General features: G+C 37.4%; 1 pseudogene; it reads right to left on the bottom strand.

The window, feature by feature from the left end:
* Nucleotides 1–1,026: 1,026 nt before the first annotated feature.
* Nucleotides 1,027–1,882, bottom strand: LOC102840488 (annotated as a pseudogene).
* Nucleotides 1,883–6,128: the final 4,246 nt, after the last annotated feature.

Here is a 6,128-nt window from a genome sequence, read left to right as displayed (position 1 = left end):
CTGTTTGCTGACGATCGGGGTGCAGGCTTTTAGTGTATACCCTTTGGTTGGTTGATGATGCATGGAGGGGATTGTAACCATAGCAATGAAACGATATAGGATAGGATGAATGTAAAGCTAATGTTCTCCCATGTAAACTGTCACATAATTCACAATAAAACATTAAAAAACAAAAATAAAAGTATAGTTGCAATGTATAAGTCATTTTTCTGCAAAATTCCATCATGCAATCTACAGGATCTTTTCTACCACCAAGGTCATATTTTCCAATTATGGATCTTTTTGTTTTCAACTTTTATATTCCAATTGCCAATAATTATCAGTACATCTTGCTTGCATGTTTGATAAATTTTAGACTGAAGAAGTTGGTAGAATTCTTCCATTTCATCATTACTGGCTTTAGTGTTTGGTTTGTAAATTTAAACCATAGCGATATTAATTTGTCATCCTTGTGTGCATATGGATATTATCCTATTACAGACAGCATTATACTTCAAGATAGATTCTGAATGTTGCTTTTGATGATAAATGCAGTACCATTTTTCTTCAATCGGATGTTTCCAGCATCATTAACTATATGACTGTGTGATTTAAAATGGCAAAAATGGCTAATACCATTCCATGGAGTCCTGGTGTGACACTGCAAAGTTGGTTTGAACCACAAGGTTGGCTGTTCAAACTCACTAACCATTCCTCATCAACCCTATACAAGATTGCTGTGGGTAAGAATCAACTCGATGGTACTTAACAAACAACAATTCCAGTCCATATCAGTCCTGGTGTGATGCTGTAGGATATTCTCAAGGTTAATGTTTCAAACTCAAAAGCTGCTCCTAAGAAACCCGCTACAGGGCCTCTTATCAACAATACTTAGTATATAGAACGTCATGCATTCCATTTCATTTTTCGGCAACTTCCAATTTTCCTGGATTCATACTTTGCAATTCCAAGTTCCAATGATTAATTGATATATACATATATTGTAATTTAGCCATTATTTAATGAGCTTATTTCTTTGCAAGAATTCTAGCATGCTAATTTGTGAGGATAAATTCCATTTGTGAGAGGAAACAAAGCACACAGAGAACCTTGGAGTTAGGGAATGGCTTTGGTTTTGGCATAATTTGTGAGTCCATAGCTTTCTGATTCACTTTGTGTTGATTTGTAACCTCATATTTATCTTTTTTGGTGTTGAAGATCTTACCTTCTCGGTGTCTAGGCCTTTGCAGCTTCTTCCTCTTGAAGTAAACCTCTGTGAGATGTTTGGGGATCTTCACACCACTCATATAAATATTGGTGGAGGTGGCAATGACAAATTTCTGGTGTGTTCAATGCAGAGGAATGCAATTGAGGTACAGAGGTCCAATCACAAGGAGCAAACCACTGGCCAACTGCTTCAGGAAAACCACTCTTTTGTCTCGATGGTGCCAAGTGAAGATGACCAGACTGGTCCCAGGAGAGATGCTGGATCGCAGTCTTCTGACATGCTGACTGAAGGGTTTTTTCCCTTGTCTCAACAACTTCCAAGGCACATCTTCAGTCATGTAATACCTAGGCATTTTGTGACATTAAACCACTCGGGGATGACCGTTCTTGTCTCCACCAAGTGGCTTTGCGACAGTAGCAAGAACCTTCTCCTTTTCAACCCTGGATTTACCATCCAGTTACTTCCTCTTGCACATGGCCTTTCTGGAATACATGGCTTGTCAGGAATACCTGCCAATTCTTTGGACCAGGACAGGATTTTGGCTGCAGTGGGGTTTCCCCTTCTTGGGTCTTTTGCCTTGAGTTTAGCCTTCTTAGCTTTGCCACTGGCATCTGCTTTCTTGACTTCAGGCTTCTTCTCCTTGGTAGCTGGCTGCTCAGCCTTTCCGCCCGCCATCATGCAAGATGGGACATTAATTGATATTTGTAGATGTTTTCCTTATTTTTGAGTTGTGCACTGTTACCAAATGAAGGTTCCAGGAGTTTTCCTCCATTGTGTCATTATGGTCAAATCTATTGTAAGGATGCACTTTTTTTCCCAGTAGTATTTTGAGTGTCTTCCAATAAAAAGGCCCCATTTTCTAGCACTATGTCTGACAAAGTTCTGCTGCTATTCAAATGTTTTTAAGTGGCTAAACATTCAGAAGTAAGCAGCCTCTCCTTCTTCCTAGTCTCTGATAGTCTGAAAGCTCCACTGAACCTGTCCACCATGGATGGTCCTGCTGTTTTTTTTGTTTTGTTTTGTTTTGTTTTTTTAAATACCTGTGGCATAATTTTTAACATCACAGAACATGCAGGTGAATTGTGTATCGAAGAGTAGTTTAAATTTTAAAAAGTAAACAAAAAACAAACCCACAGCCATTGCATCAATTCTGACTCATAGCAACCTGATCTAGGGTTGTAAATCTTTACAGGAACAGAAAGCCTCATTTTTCTCCTGTGGATTGGCTGGTGCACTTGCACCATTAACTTTAAGGTTAGCAGCCCAACCCCAAACCCACAGCTTCACCAGGGCCTCTGGCAGATATCATTACTATATTAATAATGATAAAATGCATAACAGAAAGTTATTTATTAGAAGTTAATTGCAATTTATTTTTACTCCTCCTTATTCAAGATATAGAAAACAAAGTTGCTTAAACCTTAAGAAAGGTAGACAATGTCAAGGTAGGGCCTTATTAGAGGTTGTTATTGGGTGGCAGAGTGTGTTGAAATCTATGTATCATGCTTCATGGGTAGATAAAGTATATTGATTACTGCCCAGTGACAACTGGACTTCATTTATAAGGACTCACCCTGTTCCTGATGGTAAATTGATGCTTGGGGGTCACTGTATTATTGAGAATGCTAATTTGTGCCTCTTAATTCTTATAGAGCACCTTCTAACTCAATTGTTGTTTTTTGGCTACAAAGAAGCATTCAGATCAACATTTTAAATATGAAATATAAAAGAACATGGTGAAATTGATGCATTATGCTGGATTTTGAGATTTGGAGAAATCTATTTGTTATTTGGCATTTGGACTAAAACAAATGAAAATGTTGGCAGCTAATTTATCTTCTGAATATTTAATCTGATTCAGAATTTGGCCTATTCATATATAATTTCCAGGTATATAACACAGTTTTAACCTTAAACAGTAGTAAACCAATGCTGTAAATCAAACAGAGAGAGCCTGAATAGAATAGAATCCATAATTGTTATTTATATATTACCTTTTGGAAGTCTCAACAAACATGAATTTTATTCTTAAGAGTTCTTTAATTTCAGCCAACAAAGAATGTCAGCTGTCTCTGACAGGGCCATTTTAACAAGAGCTGAGACAATTTTAGGATGAGGCATTTCATGTGAGGAATAGAATGTATGCAGTTAAATGAACACAGATTTCAGCTTATGCCCTTGTTATTCAGCCTGGAGCATAGCTGGAACATTCTCTCTCTACTTCACTCTCTGAAAAGCTTCCAGGAGATTTTAAGTGACCCATAAAGTTCAGCTCCTTTTGTTCTACATCTTATTGAAAACCAGTACCATGGGCCCAATAGTTGAAATTTCCTAGTCCATGTATGCTGAGATGAACACTATCATCTTGATCTTGGAGAGGTAAAGAAGTAATTTGCATTGGGAACAGTTGGACATCTCCTTCCTAAGACCTTGAATGTAAGGAGGTAGAGAGCTTATCACTACATTTTATTTTTGAGCTGTGCTTTATTCAATATGTCCAGAGACTTTAAAAATGAACCAGAGGTTTCAATAAAGGCCTTTTGTTTAAGACATATAACCCGTGATTAAAAATAACCACAGCAGTTTGAAACTACCTGTATTCCACTGGAGAAAGATGAGGTTTTCTTCTCCCATAAAGATTGACAGTTTTAGAAACCCTATTCAAGGTTGCTATGAGTCGGAATCAACTCCACGGCACACCACCACCACGACCAAAGAGATCTCCATCAGTACTGGATATGGTTTGGAATGAGAATGTGCTACATCTTTGAAATGAATATGTGCAGAATAGTTGGACGGTTCTTGAAAATTGCACAAGAAAGGCATATATGTAACACTCAGGCATGGTGACATATATATCCATGTATGTTGAAGTGTATGCTGCATGCTAATGAAAAAAAATTTTTTTTAAAACAAATGTACTGTCACTTGACTTTCCCAGCACGCATTCTCTTAGGGAATTGGCCTGAAGACATACCAATGTCACTTTTCCAAAATGATTGTGTTTCTATTGGGAGTAGTTTGTAGTATTGAAAACTCTTGGTCCTTAATTTTTCAGGAAGCCAGAAATTGTGGGTTTCCTTTATTACTTCAGGATACTAACACAATTCTAAGCATTAACACATTACTTTCAGCATGGCATTAGAGTAATCTGAGTTAAAGAATCCTACCCAAGGGTCATTTATTTAGAAGCACTTGTTTACTGCAGCAGGGTGATTCAATAGTTTATAGTTATGCAATATTGATTTTATTTTTCTAAAAATATGTGCCTCTTCATATTTACAGTAGTAAATGGTTTTGATGACGGGTAGACTGAGGTGAAGCAGTAGCTCTTATCAGCTCCTTTACATGAGCTGTTTCTCCAACGATTTCAAAAGGGAAAAACACGGAAAAGACTGTTAAGGGCCCTGGGTGGCAGGTAAGTGCACTTGAGACAGATGTGTTAAAGAACTTGCTTCAAAAGCACGGATCCATCCTTTTCAATAGTCCAATGGTAGAGTAGGGTGTGAGGCTTGTTTCTCTCACTTCAATGAGGGGTCAGAGATGAGTTCCCAGACAGTAAATTCACATCCTATGTGTGTTCATGCCATTGTGCTTCTTTACAACTGTCTGCCCACCTTTGTTGGGATGGAATGCCAAATGACACGATAAATGATCTACCAGAGTTATCCTGTTTATTCTATGTAGTGAGGATTTTGCTGATGGATTAAGACTCATAATGTATTAGAAAATCAGCTTTTTTCCCCTTTTGAATTCTCATAACACTTTGTATTTCTCTCTAGTAGAACATATATTACATTGTATTGTAATTTTTCATGTCTGTCTTTCTCAGGAGACTGTGAGTTTCTTGATGGCAGGTACTTTGCCTAATTTATCCTTATATACCCAAGGTCTCACATTCTTTATGGCACAGAGTAAGGATTTAGTAAATGCTTGTGGACATAACTGAATAAATGGGTAGTGAGAAAACTGTTAGACAAGTTGCAGAGGTCAAACAGACAACGATCTCATCAATTGTAAGACTGCTAGTGGTTTCATGATACTTGAATTACTCCTGGTCTAACAGACTGTTTGTGGGCCTGAACATCCATGGGGTAAGGTGGTATCAGTAGAAGATGCCTGTTTCTGGGTAGTCATTTGCTCCAAACCTACCAAAATATGAGCACAGCACCCTGAATATCTCAATGATTTGACTCATTACAATTATACTTATTATTCTGTGCTTGTGTGGTTTCTTGATTCACATTGACATCCTCTACTATACTGTGAATCTAAAGATGAATGGTAATATATTTTTCTTACCATCATAACCTCAGGATCTAGCATAGTGCCTAGCACCAAGTAGGTACTCCATCAATGAGTGTATGTTAGGAAATACAATGCTGGCTTTCCGTATTCATATTGATTTTAGTAACATTCCTGAAATGGTGATGGTCATGTGCCAACTCAAAGCAACCCTGTACAGAGCTTTTGAGGCTATAAATCTTTACAAGAGCAGAAAGTTTCATCTTTCTCCCATGGAACAGCTGGTAGTTTCAAACTGCTGACCTTGAGGTTAGCAGCCCAATTCATAGCCAATACGCTATCAGTCTTCTCAACATTAAGTTGGAAAATTTTTTTTTCAGGGTCCAAGCTAACATTTCAGTATCCAGTCTGTTTTTAGAATGTTTTAATCAAATATCTTCTAATTTTTTCCAGATTATTGATTTAAAAAAAAAATGTACATCTTCAGAGGTAACATGTTGGTTTTTAAAGTGTCCATGTTTGGAAAACACTGCCATTTTTTATCTCAATGGAATATTTCAGTTAACTTTTAAATGAGTGAGTGTTTGGCTGAAGCACAGACTTCTCTCAAGGAGAAAGGTCTTTAGAGTGACACTTGGTAATTTAACTATTAAGGTTAATGCTCATCTTCTCCCTG

This window comes from Chrysochloris asiatica, unplaced genomic scaffold, assembly GCF_000296735.1.
Source record: "Chrysochloris asiatica unplaced genomic scaffold, ChrAsi1.0 scaffold00126, whole genome shotgun sequence".
In the NCBI taxonomy this organism is placed as follows: Eukaryota; Metazoa; Chordata; class Mammalia; order Afrosoricida; family Chrysochloridae; genus Chrysochloris; species Chrysochloris asiatica.
The sequence above is the reverse complement of the archived record's forward strand: the minus strand, read 5'-3'. Positions and strand labels throughout refer to the sequence as shown.